A 19,181-nucleotide genomic window follows, 5' to 3' on the forward strand; every position below is an offset into this window, starting at 1 on the left:
CCCTGAGGTGCTGGCAAACCCTGATTGGTAGTCCCCAACTTCAGCCGCACCTGTAGTTCCCCCTTTCACCGCCCAGTCTGGAGTTCGGGTTGAGACAGCTCAGATCGGTTCGGCCCTGGGATTTTTTGAGCTGTTCTTGACTGCGGAGCTCTTGGACATAGTCGTGGCCGAAACAAACCGGTATGCCACACAATTTATAACCGCCAACCCGGGAAGCTTTTATGCCCAGCCTTTCCGGTGGAAACCAGTCCAAGTTTCCGAAATTAAAACTTTTCTGGGCCTTCTCCTCAACATGGGTCTAACCAAAAAGCATGAATTGCGGTCATATTGGTCCACGAACCCAATTCATCACATGCCCATGTTCTCTGCTGCTATGTCCAGGGCACGTTTTGAGGCCATCCTGCGTTTCCTGCACTTTAGTGACAATAGCACCTCTCGTCCCAGAGGCCACCCAGCTTTTGACCGGCTCCACAAAATTCGGCCCCTCATAGACCATTTCAACCAGAAATTTGCAGATTTGTATACCCCAGAGCAAAACATCTGCGTAGACGAGTCCCTAATACATTTTACCGGGCGCCTTGGCTTCAAACAATACATCCCAAGCAAGCGCGCCCGGTATGGGGTCAAATTGTATAAGCTCTGTGAAAGGGCCACAGGCTATACCCACAAATTTCGTGTCTATGAGGGAAAAGATCAGACCCTGGAGCCGGTCGGTTGCCCTGACTACCTGGGGAGCAGTGGGAAGACAGTCTGGGACTTGGTGTCACCCTTATTCGGCAAGGGGTACCATCTTTATGTGGACAATTTATACAAAAGTGTGGCCCTCTTCAGGCATTTGTTTCTAGAACAGATTGGCGCCTGTGGCACCGCGCGAACTAGTCACGCGGGCTTCCTCCAACGGCTCGTTACCACCCGTCTTGCAAGGGGGCAGAGGGCTGCCTTGTGTAACGAAGAACTGCTTGCGGTGAAATGAAGAGACAAGCGTGACGTTTACATGCTCTCCTCCATTCACGCAGACACGACAATCCAAATTGAGCGAGCAAACCGTGTCATTGAAAAGCCCCTCTCAGTCCACGACTATAACCTTCACATGGGAGGGGTGGACTTCAATGACCAGATGTTGTCTCCGTATTTAGTTTCCCGCAGAAGCAGACGCTGGTATAAGAAGGTGTCTGTATATTTGATTCAATTGGCTCTGTATAATAGTTTTGTTCTCTACAGTAAGGCTGGGAGAACACGATCCTTCCTCAAATTTCAGAAAGAGATCATTGAGAACCTCCTGTACCCAGGAGGTTCCGTGGCCCCATCCACCAGTGTAGTTAGCCGTCTACACGAGCGACATTTCCCCAATGTTGTTGCCGGTACCTCAACCCAACCGTCACCCCGAAAAAGATGTCGTGTCTGTAGCAGGAGTGGAATAAGGCGTGACACCCGCTATTTCTGTCCTGACTGCCCTGACCACCCTCCCTATGCTTAGGGGAGTGTTTCCGGAAGTACCACACACAGGTACACCTAGCATAGGGATCATCTCACCAGGACAGGCACACAGGGCTATTAGGGCCCATTCACTCACAGCTGCTGCAAACCTCTCCTTTCACCTGGGACAAAGTGCATAACGCACTTCGCCACATCTTTGGGCGATTTGCGCTTTGCACATTGTCCCATGGGGAAGGAGAAGTTTGTCCTATAAAGGTAAAAATAAAAATAAAATTACCAGTAAGCAAAAAGGTTAATGTTCAGTTCAAAAAGTTAAAGTTTATATGTTCTGTTCCAAAGTTAATAAAATGATTGCGTTGCGGCCTGGTTTTTTCTTTCTTTTTTTTTACCTTCCAGGTGGACCAACCGATCGACTAGCTGCAGCACTGATGTGCATTCTGACAGAAGCATTGCGCTGCTGTCAGATTACACACAAGTCGGTGTATGCGGCGCTGCAAGACGAGATTTCTCCTCTGCAGTAAAAGATACGTTTGCCGAGGCACATGAGCTGAGGAGGAGGCGGTGTTCCTATGCTTTGGCAAACACTTTGTATATAAAAAAAAATAAAAAAAATTCCAGCAATAATTTATTCATCCACATCGATTGATGTGAATGGAGAAATCTAGTTTGCCAGGGCATACGAGCTAAGTGGGTATGGATGTTGGGCGCTCCTATGTCCTGGCAGACGCCTTTCCCCTCCTTATTTTTTTTGGCAGAGATTTTTTCATCCACATTGAACGATGCGAATGAAGAAATCTGTGCCGTTCATTTTTTTTTTTCAGCCCAGAGTTTGAACGGAAAAATAAAATCTCATTACCCGTATTCTCAATATAAGGAGAATAGCAGAAACTCCTAATGCTGGCCATACATGTAATGATTGCGGAGACCCTCAAATGCCAGGGAAGTACAAACACCCCACAACTGACCCCATTTTGGAAAGAAGACACCCCAAGGTATTCGCTGAGGGGCATATTGAGTCCATAAAAGATTGAAATTTTTGTCCCAAGTTAGCGGAAAGTGAGACTTTGTGAGAAAAAACAAAAAAAACAATTTCCGCTAACTTATGCCCCAAATTTTTTTTTCTATGAACTCGCCAGGCCCCTCGTTGAATACCTTGGGGTGTCTTCTTTCCAAAGTGGGGTCACATGTGGGGTATTTATACTGCCCTGGCTTTTTAGGAGCCCTAAAGCGTGAGAAGAAGTCTGGGATCCAAATGTCTAAAAATGCCCTCCTAAAAGGAATTTGGGCACCTTTGCGCATCTAGGCTGCAAAAAAGTGTCACACATTTGGTATCGCCGTACTCAGAAGAAGTTGGGAAATGTCTTTTTGGGTGTCATTTTACATATACCCATGCTGGGTGAGAGAAATATCTTGGTCAAATGCCAACTTTGTATAAAAAAAATGGGAAAAGTTGTCTTTTGCCAAGATATTTCTCTCACCCAGCATGGGTGTATGTAAAATGACACCCCAAAACACATTCCCCAACTTCTCCTGAGTATGGCGATACCACATGTGTGACACTTTTTTGCTGCCAAGGTGGGCAAAGGGGCACACATTCCAAAGTGCACCTTTCGGATTTCGCAGGCCATTTTTTACACATTTTGATTGCAAACTACTTCTCACACATATGGGCCCCTAAATTGCCAGGGCAGTATAACTACGCCACAAGTGACCCCATTTTGGAAAGAAGACACCCCAAGGTATTCCGTGAGGGGCATGGCGAGTTCCTAGAATTTTTTGTCGCAAGTTAGTGGAATATGAGACTTTGTAAGAAAAAAATAAATAAATAAATCCACATTTTCCGCTAACTTGTGACAAAAAATAAAAAATTCTAGGAACTCGCCATGCCCCTCACGGGATACCTTGGGGTGTCTTCTTTCCAAAATAAATAAAAATTAACCAAAATCAATTGGAGAGAGGTCCCATAGCAGAGAATCTGGCATCCCGTCACCCACCACTGGAACAGTCCATTCTCAGATATTTAGGCCCCGGCACCCAGGCAGAGGAGAGAGGTCCCGTAATAGAGAATCTGGCTTCATGTCAGCAGAGAATCAGTCTTCATATCATAGCAGAGAATCAGGCTTCACGTCAGCCACCACTGCAACAGTCCATTGGCATATATTTAGGCCCAGCACCCAGGCAGAGGAGAGAGGTCCCGTAACAGACAATCTGGCTTCATGTCAGCAGAGAATTAGTCTGCATGTCATAGCAGAGAATGAGGCTTCACGTCAGCCACCACTGCAACAGTCCATTGGCATATATTTAGGCCCAGCACCCAGGCAGAGGAGAGAGGTCCCGTAACAGACAATCTGGCTTCATGTCAGCAGAGAATCAGTCTTCATGTCATAGCAGAGAATCAGGCTTCACGTCACCCACCACTGTAAGAGTCCATTTTCATAAATTTAGGCCCAGCACCCAGGCAGAGGAGAGAGGTCCCGTAACAGAGGATCTGGCTTCATGTCAGCAGAGAATCAGTCTGCATGTCATAGCAGAGAATCAGGCTTCACGTCACCCACCACTGCAACAGTCCATTGTCATAAATTTAGGCCCAGCACCCAGGCAGAGGAGAGAGGTTCCGTAACAGACAATCTGGCTTCATGTCAGCAGAGAATTAGTCTGCATGTCATAGCAGAGAATGAGGCTTCACGTCAGCCACCACTGCAACAGTCCATTGGCATATATTTAGGCCCAGCACACAGGCAGAGGAGAGAGGTCCCGTAACAGAGGATCTGGCTTCATGTCAGCAGAGAATTAGTCTGCATGTCATAGCAGAGAATGAGGCTTCACGTCAGCCACCACTGCAACAGTCCATTGGCATATATTTAGGCCCAGCACCCAGGCAGAGGAGAGAGGTCCCGTAACAGACAATCTGGCTTCATGTCAGCAGAGAATCAGTCTTCATGTCATAGCAGAGAATCAGGCTTCACGTCACCCACCACTGTAAGAGTCCATTTTCATAAATTTAGGCCCAGCACCCAGGCAGAGGAGAGAGGTCCCGTAACAGAGGATCTGGCTTCATGTCAGCAGAGAATCAGTCTGCATGTCATAGCAGAGAATCAGGCTTCACGTCACCCACCACTGCAACAGTCCATTGTCATAAATTTAGGCCCAGCACCCAGGCAGAGGAGAGAGGTCCCGTAACAGAGGATCTGGCTTCATGTCAGCAGAGAATCAGTCTGCATGTCATAGCAGAGAATCAGGCTTCACGTCAGCCACCACTGCAACAGTCCATTGGCATATATTTAGGCCCAGCACCCAGGCAGAGGAGAGAGGTCCCGTAACAGACAATCTGGCTTCATGTCAGCAGAGAATCAGTCTTCATGTCATAGCAGAGAATCAGGCTTCACGTCACCCACCACTGTAAGAGTCCATTGGCATATATTTAGGCCCAGCACACAGGCAGAGGAGAGAGGTCCCGTAACAGAGGATCTGGCTTCATGTCAGCAGAGAATTAGTCTGCATGTCATAGCAGAGAATGAGGCTTCACGTCAGCCACCACTGCAACAGTCCATTGGCATATATTTAGGCCCAGCACCCAGGCAGAGGAGAGAGGTCCCGTAACAGACAATCTGGCTTCATGTCAGCAGAGAATTAGTCTGCATGTCATAGCAGAGAATGAGGCTTCACGTCAGCCACCACTGCAACAGTCCATTGGCATATATTTAGGCCCAGCACCCAGGCAGAGGAGAGAGGTCCCGTAACAGACAATCTGGCTTCATGTCAGCAGAGAATCAGTCTTCATGTCATAGCAGAGAATCAGGCTTCACGTCACCCACCACTGTAAAAGTCCATTTTCATAAATTTAGGCCCAGCACCCAGGCAGAGGAGAGAGGTCCCGTAACAGAGGATCTGGCTTCATGTCAGCAGAGAATCAGTCTGCATGTCATAGCAGAGAATCAGGCTTCACGTCACCCACCACTGCAACAGTCCATTGTCATAAATTTAGGCCCAGCACCCAGGCAGAGGAGAGAGGTTCCGTAACAGACAATCTGGCTTCATGTCAGCAGAGAATTAGTCTGCATGTCATAGCAGAGAATGAGGCTTCACGTCAGCCACCACTGCAACAGTCCATTGGCATATATTTAGGCCCAGCACCCAGGTAGAGGAGAGAGGTCCCGTAACAGACAATCTGGCTTCATGTCAGCAGAGAATCAGTCTTCATGTCATAGCAGAGAATCAGGCTTCACGTCACCCACCACTGCAACAGTCCATTGTCATAAATTTAGGCCCAGCACCCAGGCAGAGGAGAGAGGTCTCGTAACAGACAATCTGGCTTCATGTCAGCAGAGAATTAGTCTGCATGTCATAGCAGAGAATGAGGCTTCACGTCAGCCACCACTGCAACAGTCCATTGGCATATATTTAGGCCCAGCACCCAGGCAGAGGAGAGAGGTCCCGTAACAGACAAACTGGCTTCATGTCAGCAGAGAATCAGTCTTCATATCATAGCAGAGAATCAGGCTTCACGTCAGCCACCAGTGCAACAGTCCATTGGCATATATTTAGGCCCAGCACACAGGCAGAGGAGAGAGGTCCCGTAACAGAGGATCTGGCTTCATGTCAGCAGAGAATTAGTCTGCATGTCATAGCAGAGAATGAGGCTTCACGTCAGCCACCACTGCAACAGTCCATTGGCATATATTTAGGCCCAGCACCCAGGCAGAGGAGAGAGGTCCCGTAACAGACAATCTGGCTTCATGTCAGCAGAGAATCAGTCCTAATGTCATAGCAGAGAATCAGTCTTCACGTCACCCACCACTGTAAGAGTCCATTTTCATAAATTTAGGCCCAGCACCCAGGCAGAGGAGAGAGGTCCCGTAACAGAGGATCTGGCTTCATGTCAGCAGAGAATCAGTCTGCATGTCATAGCAGAGAATCAGGCTTCACGTCACCCACCACTGCAACAGTCCATTGTCATAAATTTAGGCCCAGCACCCAGGCAGAGGAGAGAGGTCCCGTAACAGAGGATCTGGCTTCATGTCAGCAGAGAATCAGTCTGCATGTCATAGCAGAGAATCAGGCTTCACGTCAGCCACCACTGCAACAGTCCATTGGCATATATTTAGGCCCAGCACCCAGGCAGAGGAGAGAGGTCCCGTAACAGACAATCTGGCTTCATGTCAGCAGAGAATTAGTCTTCATGTCATAGCAGAGAATGAGGCTTCACGTCAGCCACCACTGCAACAGTCCATTGGCATATATTTAGGCCCAGCACCCAGGCAGAGGAGAGAGGTCCCGTAACAGACAATCTGGCTTCATGTCAGCAGAGAATTAGTCTGCATGTCATAGCAGAGAATGAGGCTTCACGTCAGCCACCACTGCAACAGTCCATTGGCATATATTTAGGCCCAGCACCCAGGCAGAGGAGAGAGGTCCCGTAACAGACAATCTGGCTTCATGTCAGCAGAGAATCAGTCTTCATGTCATAGCAGAGAATCAGGCTTCACGTCACCCACCACTGCAACAGTCCATTGTCATAAATTTGGGCCCAGCACCCAGGCAGAGGAGAGAGGTCCCGTAACAGAGGATCTGGCTTCATGTCAGCAGAGAATCAGTCTGCATGTCATAGCAGAGAATCAGGCTTCACGTCACCCAACATTGGAACAGTCCATTGGCATATATTTAGGCCCCGGCACCCAGACAGAGGAGAGGTTCATTCAACTTTGAGTAGCCTCGCAATAAAATGGTAAAATGAAAATAAAAATAGGATTGAATGAGGAAGTGCCCTGGAGTCCAATAATATATGGTTAAGGGGAGGTAGTTAATGTCTAATCTGGACAAGAGACGGACAGGTCCTGTGGGATCCATGCCTGGTTCATTTTTATGAACGTCAGCTTGTCCACATTGGCTGTAGACAGGCGGCTGCGTTTGTCTGTAATGACGCCCCCTGCCGTGCTGAATACACGTTCAGACAAAACGCTGGCCGCCGGGCAGGCCAGCACCTCCAAGGCATAAAAGGCTAGCTCTGGCCACGTGGACAATTTAGAGACCCAGAAGTTGAATGGGGCCGAACCATCAGTCAGTACGTGGAGGGGTGTGCACACGTACTGTTCCACCATGTTAGTGAAATGTTGCCTCCTGCTAACACGTTGCGTATCAGGTGGTGGTGCAGTTAGCTGTGGCGTGTTGACAAAAGTTTTCCACATCTCTGCCATGCTAACCCTGCCCTCAGAGGAGCTGGCCGTGACACAGCTGCCTTGGCGACCTCTTGCTCCTCCTCTGCCTTGGCCTTGGGCTTCCACTTGTTCCCCTGTGACATTTGGGAATGCTCTCAGTAGCGCGTCTACCAACGTGCGCTTGTACTCGCGCATCTTCCTATCACGCTCCAGTGCAGGAAGTAAGGTGGGCACATTGTCTTTGTAGCGTGGATCCAGCAGGGTGGCAACCCAGTAGTCCGCACAGGTTAAAATGTGGGCAACTCTGCTGTCGTTGCGCAGGCACTGCAGCATGTAGTCGCTCATGTGTGCCAGGCTGCCCAGGGGTAAGGACAAGCTGTCCTCTGTGGGAGGCGTATCGTCATCGTCCTGCCTTTCCCCCCAGCCACGCACCAGTGATGGACCCGAGCTGCGTTGGGTGCCACCCCGCTGTGACCATGCTTCATCCTCATCCTCCTCCACCTCCTCCTCATCCTCGTCCTCCTCGTCCTCCAGTAGTGGGCCCTGGCTGGCCACATTTGTACCTGGCCTCTGCTGTTGCCAAAAACCTCCCTCTGAGTCACTTCGAAAGAGACTGGCCTGAAAGTGCTAAAAATGACCCCTCTCCTCTCCTCCTCCTGGGCCACCTCCTCTTCCATCATCGCCCTAAGTGTTTTCTCAAGGAGACATAGAAGTGGTATTGTAACGCTGATAACGGCGTCATCGCCACTGGCCATGTTGGTGGAGTACTCGAAACAGCGCAACAGGGCACACAGGTCTCGCATGGAGGTCCAGTCATTGGTGGTGAAGTGGTGCTGTTCTGTAGTGCGACTGACCCGTGCGTGCTGCAGCTGAAACTCCACAATGGCCTGCTGCTGCTCGCACAGTCTGTCCAGCATGTGCAAGGTGGAGTTCCACCTGGTGGGCACGTCGCATATGAGGCGGTGAGCGGGAAGGCCGAAGTTACGCTGTAGCGCAGACAGGCGAGCAGCAGCAGGATGTGAACGCCGGAAGCGCGAACAGACGGCTCGCACTTTATGCAGCAGCTCTGACATGTCGGGGTAGTTGTGTATGAACTTCTGCACCACCAAATTCAGCACATGCGCCAAGCAAGGGATGTGCGTCAAATTGGCTAGTCCCAGAGCTGCAACGAGATTTCGCCCATTATCACACACCACCAGGCCGGGCTTGAGGCTCACCGGCAGCAACCACTCGTCGGTCTGTTGTTCTATACCCCGCCACAACTCCTGTGCGGTGTGGGGCCTGTCCCCCAAACATATGAGTTTCAGAATGGCCTGCTGACGTTTACCCCGGGCTGTGCTGAAGTTGGTGGTGAAGGTGTGTGGCTGACTGGATGAGCAGGTGGAAGAAGAGGAGGAGGAAGCCGAGAAGGAGGAGGTGGCAACAGGAGGCAAAGAATGTTGCCCTGCGATCCTTGGCGGCGGAAGGACGTGCGCCAAACAGCTCTCCGCCTGGGGCCCAGCTGCCACTACATTTACCCAGTGTGCAGTTAGGGAGATATAGCGTCCCTGGCCGTGCTTACTGGTCCACGTATCTGTGGTTAGGTGGACCTTGCTACAGATGGCGTTGCGCAGTGCACACTTGATTTTATCGGATACTTGGTTGTGCAGGGAAGGCACGGCTCTCTTGGAGAAGTAGTGGCGGCTGGGAACAACATACTGTGGGACAGCAAGCGACATGAGCTGTTTGAAGCTGTCTGTGTCCACCAGCCTAAATGACAGCATTTCATAGGCCAGTAGTTTAGAAATGCTGGCATTCAGGGCCATGGATCGAGGGTGGCTAGGTGGGAATTTACGCTTTCTCTCAAATGTTTGTGAGATGGAGAGCTGAACGCTGCCGTGTGACATGGTTGAGACGCTTGGTGACGGAGGTGGTGGTGGTGGTGTTGGTGGTACATCCCCTGTTTGCTGGGCGGCAGGTGCCAACGTTCCTCCAGAGGCGGAGGAAGAGGCCGAGGCGGCAGCAGCAGAAGAGGCCGAGGTGGCAGCAGCAGAAGAGGTAGCAGGGGGAGCCTGAGTGACTTCCTTGGTTTTAAGGTGTTTACTCCACTGCAGTTCATGCTTTGCATGCAGGTGCCTGGTCATGCAGGTTGTGCTCAGGTTCAGAACGTTAATGCCTCGCTTCAGGCTCTGATGGCACAGCGTGCAAACCACTCAGGTCTTGTCGTCAGCACATTGTTTGAAGAAGTGCCATGCCAGGGAACTCCTTGAAGCTGCCTTTGGGGTGCTCGGTCCCAGATGGCGGCGGTCAGTAGCAGGCGGAGTCTCTTGGCGGCGGGTGTTCTGCTTTTGCCCACTGCTCCCTCTTTTGCTACGCTGTTGGCTCGGTCTCACCACTGCCTCTTCCTCCGAACTGTGAAAGTCAGTGGCACGACCTTCATTCCATGTGGGGTCTAGGACCTCATCGTCCCCTGCATCGTCTTCCACCCAGTCTTGATCCCTGACCTCCTGTTCAGTCTGCACACTGCAGAAAGACGCAGCAGTTGGCACCTGTGTTTCGTCATCATCAGAGACATGCTGAGGTGGTATTCCCATGTCCTCATCATCAGGAAACATAAGTGGTTGTGCGTCAGTGCATTCTATGTCTTTCACCGCTGGGGAAGGGCTAGGTGGATGCCCTTGGGAAACCCTGCCAGCGGAGTCTTCAAACAGCATAAGAGACTGCTGCATAACTTGAGGCTGAGACAGTTTCCCTGGTATGCATGGGGGTGATGTGACAGACTGATGGGGTTGGTTTTCAGGCGCCATCTGTGCGCTTTCTGCAGAAGACTGGGTGGGAGATAATGTGAACGTGCTGGATCCACTGTCGGCCACCCAATTGACTAATGCCTGTACCTGCTCAGGCCTTACCATCCTTAGAACGGCATTGGGCCCCACCATATATCGCTGTAAATTCTGGCGGCTACTGGGACCTGAGGTAGTTGGTACACTAGGACGTGTGGATGTGGCAGAACGGCCACGTCCTCTCCCAGCACCAGAGGGTCCACTAACACCACCACGACCATGTCCACGTCCGCGTCCCTTACTAGATGTTTTCCTCATTGTTATGGTTCACCACAACAACAAAAATATTATTTGGCCCAATGTATTGTATTCAAATTCAGCGGGATATAAATTTGAGGCCTAGTATTTAGGCGCTGGGTGACCGGTATGGATTTAGTGACAGAATTAGACTTGGAAATGCACAGTAGCGTGTGTGTGCAGTTATTCTGAATGACCCTATGTGCACCTTGAATATTATATACCCTTTTAGGGATAGATTTCAATTAGCTCTGATATAGCAGAAACCACTAAATTATGAAATTGCTAAATTGGGAATTGTATTTCAACCCAGAACAAAAAATGTGCTTTGACGGACACTAAATAACTTTCCCAGCCACAACAGGACAGCGGTAACGAGAGATTTAGCGGGATATAAATTTGAGGCCTAGTATTTAGGCGCTGGGTGACCGGTATGGATTTAGTGACAGAATTAGACTTGGAAATGCACAGTAGCGTGTGTGTGAAGTTATTCTGAATGACCCTATGTGCACCTTGAATATTATATACCCTTTTAGGGATAGATTTCAAATAGCTCTGATATAGCAGAAACCACTAAATTATGAAATTGCTAAATTGGGAATTGTATTTCAACCCAGAACAAAATATGTGCTTTGACGGACACTAAATAACTTTCCCAGCCACAACAGGACAGCGGTAACGAGAGATTTAGCGGGATATAAATTTGAGGCCTAGTATTTAGGCGCTGGGTGACCGGTATGGATTTACTGACAGAATTAGACTTGGAAATGCACAGTAGCGTGTGTGTGAAGTTATTCTGAATGACCCTATGTGCACCTTGAATATTATATACCCTTTTAGGGATAGATTTCAAATAGCTCTGATATAGCAGAAACCACTAAATTATGAAATTGCTAAATTGGGAATTGTATTTCAACCCTGAACAAAAAATGTGCTTTGACGGACACTAAATAACTTGCCCAGCCACAACAGGACAGCGGTAACGAGAGATTTAGCGGGATATAAATTTGAGGCCTAGTATTTAGGCGCTGGGTGACCTGGTATGGATTTAGTGACAGAATTAGACTGGGATATGGCCAAAAAATAACCACACTATTGCTGGTTAAATGCACTTGGTGACGGGCGCAGCTTGCCCCTGATGTAGTATATGGCCAAAAAATGAACAGACTATTGCTGGTTAAATGCACTTGGTGTCACAGCTTGACGAACCACACTACTGAGGGTTAAATGCACTTGGTGACGGGCGCAGCTTGCCCCTGATGTAGTATATGGCCAAAAAATGAACAGACTATTGCTGGTTAAATGCACTTGGTGACGGGCGCAGCTTGCCCCTGATTTAGTATATGGCCAAAAAATGAACAGACTATTGCTGGTTAAATGCACTTGGTGTGATAGCTTGACCAACCACACTACTGAGGGTTAAATGCACTTGGTGACGGGCGCAGCTTGCCCCTGATGTAGTATATGGCCAAAAAATGAACAGACTATTGCTGGTTAAATGCACTTGGTGTCACAGCTTGACCAACCACACTACTGAGGGTTAAATGCACTTGGTGACGGGCGCAGCTTGCCCCTGATGTAGTATATGGCCAAAAAATGAACAGACTATTGCTGGTTAAATGCACTTGGTGACGGGCGCAGCTTGCCCCTGATTTAGTATATGGCCAAAAAATGAACAGACTATTGCTGGTTAAATGCACTTGGTGTGATAGCTTGACCAACCACACTACTGAGGGTTAAATGCACTTGGTGACGGGCGCAGCTTGCCCCTGATGTAGTATATGGCCAAAAAATAAACAGACTATTGCTGGTTAAATGCACTTGGTGTGACAGCTTCACCCTGATGTAGGCTTTAGCCAAAAAACAACCACACCATTGAGGGTTAAATGCACTTGGTCGCAGCTTGTGCTGGCGCACCACAAGACACAAAATGGCCGCCGATCACCCCAGAAAAATGTGACTGACAAACGGTCTGGGCAGCCTAAAAACAGTGAGCAATTGAGTATCAGCAGCTCAATGACCCACAGCTGCAGATCGATCAATAATCAAGTGCTTTGGAGGAGTTAATCTGCCTAATCTCGCCCTACTGTCGCAGCCGCAACCTCTCCCTACGCTAATCAGAGCAGAGTGACGGGCGGCGCTATGTGACTCCAGCTTAAATAGAGGCTGGGTCACATGGTGCTCTGGCCAATCACAGCCATGCCAATAGTAGGCATGGCTGTGATGGCCTCTTGGGGCAAGTAGTATGACGCTTGTTGATTGGCTGCTTTGCAGCCTTTCAAAAAGCGCCAAGAAAGCGTCACAAAAGCGCCAAGAAAGCGACGAACACCGAACCCGAACTTTTACGAAAATGTCCGGGTTCGGGTCCGTGTCACGGACACCCCAAAATTCGGTACAAACCCGAACTATACAGTTCGAGTTCGCTCATCCCTAACTGTAAGTTAACGGTTACATGTAGTTCTACTTCCTGTATTTTTCATACTATAATATACGCCTAGGTTTTAGAGGAGGAAAATAAGAAAAAATAATATTTTTCATCAGACCTCAGCTCAGAGCCATGATCAGACCCCAATGTTAATCAGAACTCAGCTCAGACCCCCAATGTTAATAAGACCCCCAAGCAGACTTTAGATCAGAGCCCCAATATGAATGGCCCCCCAAGCAGACCTCAAATCGTACACCCAGGCTCAGAGCAGACATTAAAAAACAATTAGCTTACCTCTCATACGCTGGACGCTGCCACTCCTCACAGCCACACTCTTCCTGTGTTGTGACCCCGAAGCACACAGTGTGCGCTGTGTGCAGTCACAGCATAGCGAGTGGCCAAGAAAGACCAGGATGCAGTAAGTACAGAGCACAGGGGGCGCTGCATTCCTGCTCCTCCTGTACTAATGAGCGGTTTCACTTTGGAGGGGGGGGGGGGGGGAGTGAGTTTTATAGGGTGAAAAAAACATTAGGTTAAAAATAGCCTTGTATTATCTTGGCATGAGGCCTATCTTTAATACTCATGCATTATAGGTATGCTAGGCTACTTCATGTGAAAATCGTATGGCCTGATGTTATGAGGAGGCAAAAAATCCTACCAAAACAGATGGTTTTCATACATCTCTGCCATTAAAGGGCAGTGATGTAAAATTCTTAGGCCTATGTGCCTTATTTCCAATGGTATTTGTCTGTAATATATTCATATATTTATATTGTGAAAATGACTGCTATAACATATTATATAATATATTACACTATATTGTAATCGCCCCAATTTTTTTTTTTTCATAAATAAACTAGTTAAAGGGTTTATCCCATAATTAATGCAATGAATGAAAATCAGACATCATATACTATTGTACATGACAGTCTCTTTATAACAAAGCTAGAACCAGCTCTGTACCTCACATGGATCCAGATATATTAACATGCATTGCTCTGCTAGATTTATTACAGACGGCCAGCTCAAGGGAGTGTCTCTTCTGCTGCAGTTCAGGAGGCATGTGTTTTCAGCTGGAGATCCCTCCCTATTACAGCTCAGGAGGCAGCTGAAGAATGAAACTGAGCATGTGCGGCCTTCTCAGTGAGCAGGACAAAGGAATAAGAAAAGGAAAAAAAGCAGGTGGCGCTATACAGTGAATAGTGGCTTTACAAAATATTTAATTACATGCGGTTACAAAAAGTATTCAGAGCAAGATGCTGCTTTGAAAACTGCAGAATATTTTTTGTGGGACAACCCGTACCAGAATCCTCTGCTGCAAGTGTGAAAGTACCTTTCCTTTACTTCTATTAAGAAATAATTTTTATTTTTTTGTGTGAATTTTCTCTAAAGTATTCCTTTAAGTTTCTACTACTGTCCATATGCACTACTGAAGTCAATTGTTTATTCCTTAACAGAACTGTACCAGAGATTCTGAGTTACAAAGCACTGCAGCCCCAACACAAAGGCATTTTTTTTGTTGGAATTTTACCTTTAAGTAGTTTTCCATTTTCATGCACAGTGAAAAGTTATGCTACTTTCTAATATACTTTGTTTCAATTCCATAATTTCAAGACACATGTTTGCTGTTGGTTAAAAGAAGCTGAAATCTTGCACAGACCTAACATTTTAACAAATGAGATATTACCATATTTGTACAAAATTCTCTGTACTTAACACAATAACAGCACGTCTCTTTTCTTTCTTTTTTCCCCAATACCCTGCTACAATGTATCAGTGTAGGTAAAATATTAGTTAAATGTCCAGACAATTTAGCCCACAGATTGTTGAAAATGGAATTACATGCTGACAGCAGATATCTTGGAATGGCGAGAGAATAACACAAAGTTGTGTGACGTGCATTTGCCGAAATCCTCAAAGGTAATCTGCATTGAATAATAACTGCACTGTGACTTTAAAAAGCACTGCATGCTCGTTACTGCCATGAGGTCTGCATCAAGACATTACGATTATATCAGTTTGGTTATAATGTTACAATGTTGCTAATCTCTAAAATAGATCTGCTACAGATCTCTGAGTTAAAGCAGCGGTTTCTCCCCATTGTAGCTTCTGTAAACATAGTTTAATTATATGGAATGTATAATGTTTGGTGCTTTCTATGTGAATATCCATATAAAAAAACTAAACAAAAAATAAATACTCCGTTTTTCACACTACCCACCGGAGCAGACATACCAGGCTCCATATGCTGCTCAGAGGCCCCTCTGGTCTCTGAAGGACGGGGCTATACATCATTTCTTTGTGGAAACTGTATATAGCTGAATACACACCACATGTGGGGTTTACGTTCAGCATTTTTCCACATCTAAGGCTATTTTCACATTAGTGTTTTTTTGTGATGGATCTGCAAAAAACGCTTCCATTACAATGATACAACCGCATGCATCCATCATGAACGGATCCGGTTATATTATGTCTTTTATAGCCATGACGGATCCGTCTTGAACACCATTGAAAGTCAATGGGGGACGGATCCGTTTTCTATTGTGTCAGCGTTTTGGTGTCCGCTTCCAGAGAAGAATGGTGACTGAATGGAGGCAAACTGATGCATTCTGAGTGGATCCTTTTCCATTCAGAATGCATTAGGGAATGCTTATGAGAGCCCTGAATGGATCTCACAAACAGAAAGCCAAAACGCTAGTGTGAAAGTAGCCTAATATGGTCATAGCCTTTAGGCATACATATGCCAAAAGTGTATTTTTCTGGCACGTGGTTGGTTGTTAATTGTTCTTTATTGTTCTTTTATTGATAAGAACTTGAAGACAATGCCTCCTACATCAGGTCTGAGCTGATCCACAGAAGTCCACTTTTTCCTCTCCGATACAAAGCACAGAATACTTGGGAGGCTGATCCAAGTGCACATTGGGCAAGGACGGGGACAGCAGCGCAGACAGCAAACCTATATACGGCAGAGGTCTGTACAAAACATGTTCATAGAGCTGTTGTGCCTACTCACAACAGCATAAGGTAAGCGCCCAAACTATGTGTCTAGCACTCCAGAAATCCCAGTGATATTACACTAGAGGCATGGCCTTTGTCTTCTTTTTTCTATTATCTGCTTTACTGTACAGACAAAATAGTTGATCTTACACATAAGCAACTTTACGTTTAAAATACACTAACTTTAAGATAAGATGGATATAAAATAGGAAGACTCTTGAGACTCTCAACAGGTAAAAAATGGCAACATTATAGTGTATATATGAGACTTTGTGTTCAAATAAATTCTCATTCTTGTCCCTGTGTGTTTGTGCACATGCATATAAATAAATAAATAATACAGTATGTAGAGACATATAATTATATATACAGTGGATATAAAAAGTCTACACACCCTGTTAAAATGCCCGGTTTCTATGATATAAAAAAAATCTGAAAAATATAAATCATTTCAGAACTTTTTCCACTTTTAATGTGACCTATAAACTGTACAACTCAATTAAAAACAAACTGAAATATTTTAGGTAGAGGAAAGAAAAAAAATGGTGTGCACACTTATGCAAATACTTTGTTGAAGAACCTTTAAATTTTATTACAGCACTCTTTTTGGGTATGGGTCTATCAGCATGGCACATTTTGACTTGGCAAGATTTGCCCACTCTTCTTTGTAAAAACACTCCAAATCTGTCAGATTGCGAGGGCATCTCTTGTGCACAGCCCTGTTCAGATCACCCCACGGATTCAAGTCTGGACCATTCCAAAACTTTAATCTTCTTCTGGTGAAGCCATTCCTTTGTTGATTTAGATGTATGCTTTGGGTCGTTGTTATGCTGAAAGATGAAGTTCCTCTTCACGTTCAGCTTTCTAGCAGAAGCCTGAAGGTTTTGTGCCAATATTGACTGGTATTTGGTCATTTTCATAATTCCCTCTAGCTTAACTTCTTAAGGACACAGCCTTATTTCACCTTAAGGACCAGGCCATTTTTTTGCAAATCTGACCAGTGTCACTTTAATTGGTCATAACTTTAAAACACTTTGACTTATCCAGGCCATTCTGAGATTGTTAATTTCCAAGTTTCAATTTCTCTACTTCTATAATACATAGTAATACCTCCAAAAATAGTTATTACTTTACATTCCCCATATGTCTACTTCATGTTTGGATCATTTGGGAATGATATTTTATTTTTTGGGGATGTTACAAGGCTTAGAAGTTTAGAAGCAAATTTAGAAATTTTTCGGAAATTTTCAAAAACCCAATTTTTAGGGACCAGTTCAGGTCTGAAGTCACTTTGTGAGGCTTACATAATAGAAACCACTCAAAAATGACACCATTCTAGAAACTACACCCCTCAAGGTATTCTAAACTAATTTTACTAACTTCGTTAACCCTTTCGGTGTTGCACATGAGTTATTTGCAAATACGAAAGAAATTTGAGAATTTAAATTTTTGTGCAAATTTTTAATTTTAAACAATTTTTTCCAGTAACAAAGCAAGGGTTAACAGCCAAACAAAATGCTATATTTATTGCCCTGATTCTGTAGTTTGCAGAAACACCCCATATGTGGCCGTAAACTACTGTACAGACATACAGTAGGGCGTAGAGGGAAAGGTGCGCCGTATGGTTTTTGGAAGGCAGATTTTGCTGGACTGGTTTATTTAGACCATGTCCCATTTGAAGCCCCCCTGATGCACCCCTAGAGTAGAAACTCCATAAAAGTGACCCCATTTTGGAAACTACGGGATAAGGTGGCAGTTTTGTTGGGACTATTTTTAGGCTACAGATGATTTTTTGTTTATCTATATTACATTTTTGTGAGGCAAGGTTACCAGAAACAGAAATTCTGAAATTTCATCTCCATTTGTCAATAACTCTTGTGAAACACCTAAAGGGTTAACGACGTTTGTAAAATCAGTTTTGGATACCTTGAGGGGTGTTGTTTCTTAGATTGGGTCGCTTTTATGGAGTTTTTACTCTGGGGTGCATCAGGGGGGCTTCAAATGGGACATTTTGCCCCCCCAAAAAATAGGCCATCAAAATATGCTTTCCAGAAACCATACAGCATTCCTTTCCTTCTGCGCCCTGCCGTTTGGTCATAGAGCAGTTTACGACCACATATGGGGTGTTTCTGTAAACTGCAGTATGAGGGTAATAAATATAACTTTTTTTTTGTCTGTTAACCCCTACTTTGTTATTGGAAAAAAGCGGATAAAAATTGAAAATTTGCCCAAAAATAGTTTTGGCACCGTTTTTATTTTTTACCGTGTTCATCTGAGGGGTTGGTTGGGGGGGGGGGGGGGTATTTTTATAGAGCTGATTCTTTACGGACGCGGCAATACCTAATATGTCTACAATTTATTTACGGTATTTATGTTTATTTATTTTATTAACAAAAAATAACATTTTAGCATCTCCATAGTCTAAGAGTCATTTTTTTTTTAGTTTTTAGCCGATTATCTTAGTTAGGGGCTCATTTTTTGCGGGATGAGAGGACGGTTTTATTGGCACTATTTTGGGGGCATATGACTTTTTGATCACTTGCAATTACAATTTTTGTGATGTAAAATGACCCCAAAAAAATGTTTGCACCGTTGCTGTGGACCCCAGACACCTGATTTAGGGTGATGATATCACAAACTTTTTTTTTTTTTTACTTCCACTAACTTTCCCTTTTATATCCCTGCCTAACCCAACCTTTCCTTAGCCTTTCCCTAAGTACCTGATTGAACAGATGGGGGTGCTGGGCACAGATGGGGTGATACCTGGACAGATGGGGGGTGCTAAGATCCTCTCTCCTCTGCTCCCCGGACACAAAAGGAGGAGGAGAGGAGCGCTGCTATGATTTGAACCTCCCGCCGCCCGCCCACCTACCATTCAGAGCCGATCCTGAGAGGTGATGTCACATCACACCACCGATCACCATCCTGTTCTGGGTTTTCGGGTCCTCAGACTCAAATAACCCGGAAATGCAGCAAGGACCCCCCGGCGCATTGTCCCCAGGTGCCTGCTCAATGATTTGAGCAGGCATCGGGTTCCGATCACCGCCCACCGCGCGGTGGTGATCGGAAATACACAGGGCATACAGGTAGGCCGTGTGTCCTTAA

Source organism: Bufo gargarizans, chromosome 9 (assembly GCF_014858855.1).
Source record: "Bufo gargarizans isolate SCDJY-AF-19 chromosome 9, ASM1485885v1, whole genome shotgun sequence".
Lineage (NCBI taxonomy): Eukaryota > Metazoa > Chordata > Amphibia > Anura > Bufonidae > Bufo > Bufo gargarizans.